General features: G+C 43.0%; 2 pseudogenes; one reads left to right on the forward strand and one right to left on the reverse strand.

Moving 5' to 3' along the window:
* LOC102826036 overlaps nt 1-8,229 on the forward strand; it is an 11,599-nt pseudogene extending 3,370 nt beyond the window's left edge.
* Nucleotides 8,230-10,467: 2,238 nt separating this feature from the next.
* LOC102811154 lies at nt 10,468-11,845 on the reverse strand (annotated as a pseudogene).
* Nucleotides 11,846-12,774: the final 929 nt, after the last annotated feature.

Here is a 12,774-nt window from a genome sequence, read left to right on the forward strand (position 1 = left end):
ACCAGTAATGATCAATACATCTTGATTGCATGTTTGATCAATTTCAGATTGAAGAAGTTGGTAGAATTCTTCTATTTCATCCTCACTGACTTTAGTGGTTGGTGTGTAAATTTGAATAATAGTGGTATTAACTGGGCTTCCCTGTAGGCCCATGGATATTTTCCTATCACAGACAGTGTTGTACCTCATGATTGATCTGGATGTGTTCTTTTTGACAGTGAATGCAACACCATTCCTCTTCAATTTGTCATTCCCAACATAGTAAACCATGTGGTCATCAGATTCAAAATGGCCAATACCAGTCCATTTCAGTTCACTAATGCCTAAGATATTGATGTTTATGCATTCCATTTCATTTTTGACAACTTCCAATTTTCCCATATTCATACTTCGTACATTCCATGTTCCGATTTTCAATGGATGTTTACAGCTGTTTCTCTTCATTTTGAGTTGTGCCCCATCAGCAAATGAAGGTCCTGCAGGCTTTTCTCCCACGGGTTTTACTCAATTCGCATTATCACAGTCAACTCTACTTTGAGTGTCAGCTCTTCCCCAGTTGCATTTTGAGTTCCTTCAAATCTGAGGGGCTCATTTTCTGGCACTATATCTGACAGTATTTCTTTACTATTCATAAGTTTGCCAGTGATGAAATAGTCAGAAGTAGTTCATCACACCTTCTTCCTAGTCTGTCTTCGTCTGGAAGCTCATCAGAAACCTGTCCATCAATGGTGACACTACTGGTATTTAAAATACCAGTGGTATAGTTTCAGAATCGCAACAACTTACAAACCACCACAGTACAACAAACTGACAGATGAGTGGTGGTAAACAAGGGTAAACCGCTACAATTTGATGAACTTGACCTATATGCATGGAAGTAGTAACTCTACATACCAACAGAGAGGGAAGGAATCTTCACATCAAGTATCAATGCTATTCACTCTGTACACAGGGTAGATAGGGACACACAACTTAGACACTGGCTATCTAAAATGAGAGGCCGATAAAGACATGGGGTGACTGGCTTACAAGATTTCAAGAGAAAGCTTATTTTAAAAGTATGGGGGCCAAGAAAGAGTCCCTGCTGAATTGTTTTCTACTTCTATAGAGGGGTCTGGTGTAAAGGGATTGGGTTAAGATTCATTTGATTAAATAGTGAATAATTGATATCATGACTAATTGCGACTGTCTCAATTGTAAAGTTTGGCAACAAAAACAGCATGTGGTTAATCTTACAATCCAGAAAAAGAGGACCCAAGGAACATCAAGGGAGATGAACTCAAGCAGAATGTGGGACCTTATCCAAAGAAGCAGCAATACCAGAGACAGAGGCAGAGATGGGGTCATGGGGAGGGGAGTGGTTGAGGATTCTAGATTCATGGGAAGAGAGGGACTAAGAGCTGGTGGCCAGGAGGCAGACTTGCAGAATGTGCCCTTTGGAGGTGTAAATTATTATATATGCCTGAGAGGTTTTGTTTTTGTTTTTAAAGCTAAAGTGAATAGAGAGAAATACTGTTAACTGATGGTACATGGAAGAGATTATAGTCATTGTAACTAAACAAGGAGTGTGATTTGTTGAATGTAAAACTGATGATCTGTCCCTAAACTTTCACACAATCCACTATAAACACCTTAAAAAAAAAAAAAAAGAATGCTCTAAAACAAAAAAATAAACATTACTATAAGAAACCAAAAGAGTGATACAAAAATGGAAGAATATATCATGCTTCTGGAGAGGAAGACATAATATTATGAAATGTTAAAACTGGAAAAAGAAATTTGCACATTTAATGCAATGCCAATCCAGATTCCAATAACATTCTTCAAGAAGATGGAAAAAAACAATTACAAACTTTATATGGAAAGGAAAGAGACCAAGGATAAGCAAAGCACTGCTTAAGAATAAGGTTAGAAGCCTTTCACCCCCTGATTTCAAAATTTACTACATGGCTGCTGTGGTCAAAATAGCCTAGCACTGGTACAATGAAAGATACATTGATCAATGGAACAAAATTGAGAATCCAGAAATTAACCCATCCACATACAGACAATTGATTTTCAACAAGGTGCCTAAGTATCGTTCCTGGGGGGAGATGTCTCTTCAACAGATGGTGCTGGGAGAACTGGAAAGCGATATACAAAAGATTGAAACAAGACCCTTACCTCACCCTTTATACAAAACCCAATACAGCATGGATTAAAGACCTAAATGTGAATCCCAGAATTATAAAGGCCATCAATAGAAAAATAGTAACAAATGTGATGGCTGTAATATGGGGCATACACAAACTATCAAATATTTGATAAAAATTACACAAACAACTTGGGGACAATAGAGCTCTGGGATAATGGGATTGAGGCATTGTTTGAATGAGTAAAAGAGGGGAAATAATGTTAAGATGCTTGGTTGTGTTTTGAACCTTGGTTTCCCTTACCTACTATTGTAAAATAGACACTTGAGGGGGGCAGAAAGGAATAGCCAGAAACATCAAAATAGAAAGCTTATAAATCCATCTTCAGCCTACAACTGATTGGAATACCTAAAATGGGGCTAGAACTTGCCCAGTGAGGGAGGATTCCTGTGGAGCCTTTGCATTCTGTAAGACTATAGGTGGAATCCTGATCCCCATCTAGAATCTCCTGAGGTGGGAAATTTCTACTTGAAAGGACAAGCAGACCAACCTGGAGATGCTAGAAAAACAGAAGATACTTCTAGAAAGAAAGACCAACTGGAAAAAAAATACATAAATAATGGCAGTCTGATTGGCTACTACAGAACAAGCAAGTTGTTTGCCTCAGAGCCATCAAGGAAAGTGGTCAGGTCCCCACAGGGCACACCCGTTTTCAAGACTAAGAGTCAAGGGGAATACATAAGCAGGCCTGTGGTTTTTATGCTGACCACTTTGGTGATGGATAAGGAGAAGTTGAGGGAAAACATAAATGAAGTTGTGAGTTAAATTGTGAGCTAAGTCTGACTTAGTTCAAAAGTGGGATAGACTCAACATCTTACTTTGGCTTTGTAGACTTATTGTCATTTTCTTCAGCTTCAATTTGAGAACCTATCTCCAGATCACATCCACCAGGAGACACTCCGTAAGCTTAACAACACAGCAACATACGTTCACTTAATTATTGAAAACCCACTTAACCACTTAAAATGTACAAGAAAAAATAACAAAGGATCTCAACACATGTCCCAAAACAGAAAAGAGTAACTGAGACAAATGAGCTGGAGCCAGACATAGACTTCACAGTAGAAAAAGAGCAGGCATTGGGTCTGCCTGAGAAGGAATTCAGAAGAATGATATGGAGACAAATTCAACTGTTCCACAGAAAGGCAGAGGGAAATAAAGAAGAAATTAAGAAAGTGCTACAGGAGCAATCAAGCAAGGTAGATATAACATTGGAACAATTCAAAACATGCAAAAAGAGGTCCAGATGATGAATAATAAATTTTCTGAAATGGAATACAATGAAAAGGAAAAAGAAGAAACTTGAAGAGATGGAAGCCAGAACTAGTAAACTAGAAGACCAATTTCTCAATACTGTCAAGATATAAAAGCAAACAGAAAAAAGGGATTAAAAAATCTGAAGAGCATCTAAGATTCATGCTGTATAACCTGAACAGGAATAACTTAAGAATTATTGGCATTTAATTACTTTAAAAATTTGTGTCCTACTCTGTAGTTGTTCTGTGCTATCATTCAGAAATCGCCATCTAGATAATGTCCAATAGCTGTTGGTGGCTCTCTTAATCTAAAATCAGATATTGCTCAATAATTTGTTGAATTCCCCTTGAGAAAATGAAGAGTATGTTCGGTTTCTAATTGACTGATTTCTACCCACTATCAGTCTCTACCAGTGAGCCAGTCATTGGGCTATCACTTCAGCAAACCCCCATCTCTGACAACTGTTCAGCGCAACTGACTCTTCCTACCACCTCATGGCAGGTGCGCTTCCTGGAGCAGCAGAACAAATTGCTGGAGACCAAGTGGCAGTTACACCAGAACCGTAAGTGCTGTGAGAGCACCCTGGGGCTGCTGTTTGAGGGCTACATAGAGACGCTGAGGCAGGAAGCTGAGAGTGTGGAGGCCGAAAGTGGGAGACTGGCCTCATAGCTCAACCATGTGCAGGAGGTGCTGGAGGGCTACAAGAAGAAGCGAGTGTAACAGATAGTGGTTCTGCTTTGGCATCGAGCCTCTGGGCCGGATACAGCAGCCTTGCAAATACCTTTGGTCCATTGGCAGAAGACCAGTAGCTGTTTAGAGTGGGAGATTTGAAACCTCAGAGTTTTGTTAATTTCCCTGGGCTACTCTTCAAACAAGAACAACAACTCCTCAGAAGGTAGACATTTACAGAATTTGTGTTTGAACAGGCATCACTTGAATTACCCAGACTTCCTCAAAACTCTTCAATTCTTTGGCCTCATGGCCTGCGTGGGTTTCTATTTGGGCAATTCAGAAGCTTAAATAAGAATTAGGATGACTTGACTCGTAAGCATTATCCGAATCTTTGCAAGAGATTTGTTTCTTAGAGAGATTTGACAAAGCCCATGCAATATTACACAAGTGTTTATAGAGTAGGTAATCTGTGTGAGGCCTTCCTGAAACACACAATTTAATAGCTTGTTGATACCCTGCATGAACTTCAAGCCACAAGTCATTGGAAGATTTCCCTGTGCCTAGGAAGCATGAATTTTGGGTCTCTTTCAAAAGAAGAAGGAGCAAGGTGGGAAGCCCTCTTAATACAAGACCCAATCTGCCCAGGAGAAGGAATCTCACTCATATCCCAACCCTGTCTCTTGAAAGGGCTTTCTCTAGAGACATGAAAGAAAACAAATGCCTTCTTCTTCCCTCCCCTGATGTCAGGTCTGAGGAGGAAGTGGCTAGAGGGCTATGGCAGAGAATCAATTTGTGGCTCTGAACAAGGTGGGTGTCCATGTGTTAATTCTGTGTCATGAGGCCAGGTTGAGCTCTATGAGTATGGAAAAAACCCAAGGAGATTGCCTCAGAGACACTGGCTGATGGAGACACTGGCTCAGGGCCCAGGACACAGACCTGTAGAGCTAACCACAAAGCCAGAAGTAGTGAGAGGAGGGGAAGTCCGAGAACAAGCCTTCTGTGGTGTGAGGAGAAGGCTTGACAAGAGTGAGGGGCAACATAGGAGGAAGAGAAGCTATTACAAGGGCTAATGTCCGATTTCAGGCTTATAATGGGTTGAGAAAGGATTGACTTGGGCTTTGAATCAAAAATAGGTGTCAGAGAGCCCCAAAGACCCTGGAAGGCAGTGGATAAGCAAATTCAGGTAAACAATGAGGCTGTTTCTTGGCATGTGACTCTTATATGCAGTCGGTCAACATATACTAGAAGATCCTGGTGACACCGAAGAAGACAGAAAGAATTTGGGCAGGGAGAATTTCGGGGAAATTGATTTCTTTTCTTTTCTGACTCCCAGATCCATAAAAATGGATTTGGTTATAGCAAACTGGAGGACTCATTTATCAGGAGGTGCTGCCTTGGATGTTGAGAAGAAATGAATGGGTGCATGGGGTCAGGGTTGGTCAGGACAGTGGGACTCATGGCTGTATAGAATTGTCAAGGTAAATCCTACCTAGAGACAGGGGGATGGAAAAACTGACCTTCCAAAGCTGCAATGGACCCCAAAAGCCTATCATGTCTCGTTCTTACACAGGAAGTGACTGCTCCTACCTTCAGATCTGGAGGACAATGTGGAATCTCTGACCCAGGAGACTGACTTACTGCGACATCTTTATGAGGAGGTGAGGGGCCAGAAACAGAAACCCTAGAGACAGTCTAGAGGAGAAGGACTCAAGCCTAGTGTTGAGGTGTCAGACAGGGGTTTGGCTGTGAGCTGCAGTCCATGATGTTCACTGCCAGGGCAGATACTGGAGCCCAGGGGTGCTGTGAAGATTTGGTCAGTCTGTGGTGGGTGGGGCTATGTTCTAAAGTTTCTGCTGTCTCCCTTCCTCCACCCCAATCATTGTAGGAGCTCCAGGTTCTCAACTCTCACATTTCAGATACCTCAGTCGTGTCCAAATGGACAACAGCTGAGACCTGAACATGGACAGCATCATCACCGAGATCAAGGCTCAGTATGATGACATCGCTAACTGAAGCAGGGCTGAGGCTGAATCCTGGTACCGCAGCAAGGTGAGTAATTGATGGAACTTGCCTCCTAGCCAGGTCAGTGACAAGATTCATGGAGTAGAAAAGTATTTTTTTTGCCTGGGGATTTTGACGCAGTAGATAGTGTGGAAGGTCCTCCCTTAGGGATGGATAAGGGGAGAGCAGACAGCTCTCCTTGGGGAGGCACAGTCAGAACTGCCATGTGAGGCTGTGCAGGCTGAGCACTGGACAATTTGCACCATCATTCCTGCTATCCTGATGGGCTTCCCTGCTCCCTCCCACAGTGCGAGGAGATGAAGGCCACAGTGACCCGGCACGGGGATACTCTTCGCCGCACCAGGAGGAGGTCAACGGGCTCAACCGCAAGGTCCAGAGGCTGACGGCTGAGGTGGAGAATGCCAAGAGCCAGGTATGGGTCAGCCTGTGTCCAAGACCAGAGATGCTGAAGGCCTTCCCTGGGCCAAACAGTCAGTGACTATACAAACTCACCCAGCCCATTTAAATGACTAGCATTTCTGGTTGTGGCCACTCTGAGAAATCCAAGAGAGGAAGTAGAGAGAGGTGTATTCTGGGAAGTTTGTGCACAGCTGGGTGGCAGAAATTGAGCAAATCCAGGAAATGGACAGAGTCCCAGGAACCATAACTTATGTCGTTCTCTTTTTCCCCAGAATTCCAAGTTGGAGGCTGCAGTGACCTAGATTCAGCAGCAGGGCAAAGCATCCCTCAGTGATGTCTGTTCCAAGCTGGCCGGGCTAGAGGAGGCCCTGCAGAAGGCCAAGCAGGACATGGCCCCTTGCTCAAGGAGTACCAGGAGGTGATGAACTATAAGCTGGGCCTGGACATCGAGATCGCCACCTACCGGCACCTGCTGGAGGGTGAGAAGTACAGGTGAGGTCCAACTTTTTCTGACCCAGAATTACCCATCCTTACCTCCTGCACAAAGGAGACCTGGTGGCACAATGGTTAAGCACTCTGCTGCTAACTGAAAGGTCGGCATTTGGAACCAACCAACAGCTCTGCTGGGAATAATAACTTGGTATTCTGCTGCCTTAAAAATTACAACCTAGGAATGTGTATTTGTTGCTGTTGCTTTTAAGTACCATCAAGTCTGTTTTGCCCATAGCAACCCTGCATAGGATTTCCAAGGAACCAGACTTGCAGTTCAAACGGACTTTGCTGTCCAGTGCATTAAGCCACAGCACCACACTAGGATTCTGGGAATGTCTAGGAGGCAGTTCTACTCTGTCCTATAAGATCATTTTGATTTTGAATACTCTGCACAGCGCACAACAAATATCCTTTGCAGAAGCCCTACCCTTTCCCTTATTGAGCAAACTGGGAGGAAAACTAATTTTTATTCCATTACGGAAGGACTGTTCCATAAGACCATCTGGTCCTAACAGCTTAGCCACTGTGGACCCACCCTTCCCTCAAACTTCTGGGAGCTTCACTGGAAAATCTGGCCAAGTCACTAATGTCACCCTTTACTTCTTCCCCCCCCCCTCCCCCACCAGACTGTGTGAAGGCGTTGGAGCTGTGAATGTCCGTACGTATTTTAGGCCCTGTGGAAAGGTTTACTGTGAGGGAGGGGAGAGTCTGGGAGAAGAGGTTTCACTGAGACCTAAATTTAAGAGTAAGGCAACATTACAGCAGTCAATATTTGAAGTCAGACACCAGTACAGACCCAATAGCTTTTGAGACTAGATGGACGTGCAGTTGTCAACTAAAAGAAGCTCCTGACTTTAAATACTCAGAGCTCAGGAATTGCGGAGGGAGGGGCAGTTGTTTGTGACACAGGATGATCTGTTCACCAGAATTTTGATTCCGGTTTTGGGATTCACAGGTTGTTAGCAGCTCCCAGGGCGGAGATCTCAATGCATCTGGATTCAAGCCGGTGACCGGCAGCATCAGCAGCGCCCCCAGCGGCGGCAAGCGGGCTATGAGCACTCTGAAGAGTGCACCAATTCCAACAGCTCTGGTAGCAGGGGCACCAGCAGTGAGTCCTCCTGCGACAGGAGTTGGCTCCAGTGGCATCAGCTCTTGTGGTATGGGCTCCTATGCCAGCAGCTCCCAGAAGTATTAGGTGTCCCAACAAACTCAGGGCCCAAAGCATCATCCAGCCAGCTCCTCCTTGTCCTGGGGACTGGAGCAAGTTCTCAACTGCTTACATTACATTTTAGTCCATTCTCGGCTCCATTCCCCACCTCTATTTTTTGTCTCATCTCCTCTTCTTTGGCTCTGCTGCCCTATGCTGGGAAAGACTACCAAAAGAACAGTTTATGGGTGCCTCCAGGAGGGATATTCAGGAGCACAGAACCAGGACCATGACCCAATCCTGAGCGAATGGTCGGAGGAAACCCCTAGTCTCCCGCTCTTTCCATTGCCTTGTTAGTCCCTGTCTTGATCTGTGTTTCCAATAAATAATGTAGCCAACCCTGGACCTAGTCTGTGCCTCTGTTAATCTCAGGGCTGGGGACTTGGGAGGGTCTCCAAAGTCTTGGCGTAGCGCTGTGGGATAATGCACTGGACTGCAGAGTCGTTTCAACCACAATGTCGGTGTTTCAAGTTCACCAGCCACTCCTTGCAAATCCTATACAAGGTCGCTATGGGTCCAAAATAACTCAACAACAATTAACAACAACAAAGTCTTAAGAGTAAAGACCTAAGCCAAGGATCTCCAGTACAATCTTCTATCTCTGGGCTCACAGCAGTCTCACATTTAGTAAAGGACTAACATGATGTAATTTTATCAAAACACCCCCAATGATTTTCTCCACCCAATTTTAATACGTCTTGCAGATAAAAAACTGAAGCCAGAGAGACTCAGTAACTTAGACAGCTTCCTCCAGTGAGTAGGGATTTGGGCTCTCTGAGTGTCTCTGGTATTCATTTCTAGAAGCCACAGCTGCCAGAAACCTACCTGACCTTCAGAGATGAAAATACTGGACAATCTTTATTCATTTCTCCATATCTATCTGCACACCCTCATGGTGATGACTAGAGGAGGGGCCTGAGCGATTGGACACCCTCACCCATAGAGGAGGTTTCTACTGTGCTCGCACACTCACCTGCGCAGCAAAGGTTACTGGTTGGTCAGTTATGGTTTTATTTTTTGGTTTTGAGTGGTGTTTTTTGTCCCTGCTTTTATATCGCTTCTGTCTGTGGTCGTTTTTGGTCTCAGTTTTTTCCTGGGGGAGGGAGCTTACTCCCCCTACCTTAACAAAGAAGAGACAGCAATTGTGCTCATATAGCCAAGCTATAAGCATACCCCATAAAATCCCATCATCTGGACAGGAACCAATACCAGCTGCTAGGCAGTATATATGAAAAGGGAAGCCTATCTCCAGATCACATCCACCAGGAGACACTCACTAAGCTTAACAACACAGCAACATATGTTCACTTAATCATTGAAAACCCACTTAACTACTTAAAATATCCAAGAAATAACAACAAAGGATTTATTTCAGCACATGTCCAAAAACAGAAAAGAGGAACTGAGACAAATGAGCTAAAGGCAGACATAGACTTCCCACTAGAAGAAGAGCAGGCTTTGGATCTGTATGAGAAGGAATTCAGAAGAATGATACGGAGACAAATTCAATTGCTCCACAGATGGGTGGAGGAAAATAAGGAAGAAATCCAGAAAGTGATACAGGAGCCATCACACAAGATAGATATAGCATTGGAACCAATTCAAAACGTGCAAAAAGAGGTCCCAATGATTAATAATAAAATATCAGAAATGGACAATACACTGAAAGGGAAAATGAGTAGAATTGAAGAGATGGAAGCCAGAACAAGTAAGCTGGAAGACCAATCTCTCAATACTGCTAAGATACAAAGGCAAACTGAAAAAACAGATATAAAAAAAATCTGAAGTGCATCTAAGAGTCATGTTGTATAACATGAAGAAGAATAACTTAAGACTTATTGGTATTCCTGAACAGGAAGAATCACAGAAGTCCACAGAAAAGAGAGTTGAGGATTTCTGGAAGAAAATTTCCCTAACATCTTTTTTCTTTTTCTTCTCGTTAAACTTTGTTTTAATGGGTCTCAAAATTCTGTGACAAATTTTTGGTCAAGTTGTTTCCATTTAAAAAGTACTGATTTTAAAAACGAATAACTTAAAACTGATACACACAAAAAAAGAAACAAATGGTCCACATAACATTCCTTTTCTTCTGAAGGTTTTACGATGCATTGTTATCATTAACCAGTCTTTTACTATTAAACTTAAATGGCCAATTGAGACAAACAGTTCTGAGACCGTTCTTCCACAACTGATTATGACTGGAGTGGCAGGTGTTAAAGGTAATATTCATTTAGCCTTCTGAACTTTCTGAGCAGACTTGGTGACTTTGCCAGCTCCAGCAGCCTTTGTCCACTGCCTTGATGACACCCACAGCAACAGTCTGTCTCATGTCAAGAACAGCAAAATGACCAAAAGGAGGATAGTCTGAGAAGCTTTCAATACACATAGGCTTGCTGGGAACCATGTCAACAATGGCAGCATCACCAGACTTCAAGAATTGGGGGTCATCTTTCAGCTTCTTACCAGACTGGCGATCAATCTTCTCCTTGAGTTCAGCAAACTTGCAAGCAATGTGAGCTGTGTGACAATCCAGCACAGGTGCATATCCAGCACTGATTTGGCCTGGATGGTTCAGGATGATCACCTGTGCAGTGAAGCCAGCTGCTTCCATTGGTGGATCATTTTTGCTGTCACCAGCCACATTGCCACGGCGAACAACTATGACAGAGATGTTCTTTACATTGAAGTCTACATTGTCCCCAGGCAGAGCTTCACTCAAAGCCTCATGGTGAATTTCAACATATTTTACTTCAGTGGTAACATTGACCAGAACAAAGGTGACCACCATACCTGGTTTGAGAACACCAGTCTCCACTCTGCCCACAGGGACAGTGCCAATACCGCCAATTTTGTTGACATCCTGGAGAAGCAGACACAGGGGCTTGTCAGTTGGATGAGTTGGTGGCAGGATGCAATCCAGAGCTTCAAGCAATGTGGTTCCACTGGCATTGTCATCTTTATGGGTGAATTTCCATCCCTTGAACCAAGGCATGTTAGTACTTGGCTCCAGCATATTGTCACCATTCCAACCAGAAATTGGCACAAATGCTACTGTGTCAGGGATGTAGCCAATTTTCTTAATGTAGGTGCTCACTTCCTTAATGATTTCCTCATATCTTTTCTGGCTGTAGAGTGGCTAAGTGGAATCCATTTTATTAACACCAACAATCAGCTGTTTCACACCCAGTATGTAAGCCAGAAGGGCATGCTCACGGGTCTGCCCATTCTTAGAGATACCAGCTTGAAATTCTCCAACACCAGCAACAACAATCAGGACAGCCTGTGAGGTTCCTATAATCATGTTTTTGATAAAGTCTCTGTGTCCTGGGGCATCAATGATGGTCACATAGTACTTGCTGGTCTCAAATTTCCACAGGGAGATATCAATGGTGATGCCTCGCTCATGTTCAGCTTTCAGTTTATCCAAGACCCAGGCATATTTGAAGGAGCCCTTCCCCATCTCAGCAGCTTCCTTCTCAAATTTTTCAATGGTTCTTTTGTCGATTCCACCACATTTGTAGATCAGGTGACCAGTAGTGGTTAACTTTCTGGAGTAGATGTGTCCAATAACGACAATGTTGATATGGGTCTTTTCCTTTCTCATTTTGGTTTAGGTTTTGCAATGGTTTTCACCAACACCTGTATTCTGGCGGCAAACCCATTGTGAAAAAAAGCTTTTCCTAACATCTTGAAGGATGAGAAGATAAACATTCAAGAAGCTGAGCGAATCCCAGGAAGGATAGACCTCAAAAGGAAATCAACAAGACATATCATAATCAAGTTCTCCAAAATCAAAGACAAGGAAGGAATCCGAAAAGCAGCCAGGAAAAGAGAAGTGTTATCTACAAAGGCAAGTAAATTAGATTAAGCTCTGATTTATCAGCAGAAACCATGCAGGTAAGAAGGCAATAGGGAGACATGTATAAAACCCTAAAAGAAAAAAACTGCCAACCAAGAATTATCTATCCAGAAAAACTGTCAATCAAATGTAATTCTGCAATCAAAACATTCCAGGATAAACACAAGATAAGAGAGTTTGTCAAAGACAATCCAGTGCTTCAAAACATCTTAAAGGGAGTTCTTTGGAATGAAAACCAACAAGAACAGACAACAAACAGAGATTGACAGTTGTGGCAACAACACCCCGAACTCAGTCAACAGATACCAGGGTTCAAAAAAGAAAAAAATTAGAAGAATGAGTTCAGAGAACCTGTGAGAACAATCAAAGAAAATATTAATAATGTCAAAGAAGGGTAAAATATAGTAACAGACATCCAGGTGATGTGGAGGTCACGTAGATTGCAGGATACAATAGACTGCCTTAAATGCAGGTAAAAGTTAATAGACTATTTGTTGTTGTTAGGTGCAATTGAGTCAGTATTGACTCATAGCAACCTTATGCACAGCAGAATAAAACACTGCCTGATCCTGGGCTAATTTGACTACTGTTGCCACACTTGAGTCCATTGATGCTGTCACTTGGCCAATCCATCTCATTGGGGGTCTTTCTCTTTTTCTCTGACCCTCCACCTT

Source organism: Chrysochloris asiatica, unplaced genomic scaffold (genome assembly GCF_000296735.1).
Source record: "Chrysochloris asiatica unplaced genomic scaffold, ChrAsi1.0 scaffold00138, whole genome shotgun sequence".
Classification (NCBI taxonomy): Eukaryota; Metazoa; Chordata; class Mammalia; order Afrosoricida; family Chrysochloridae; genus Chrysochloris; species Chrysochloris asiatica.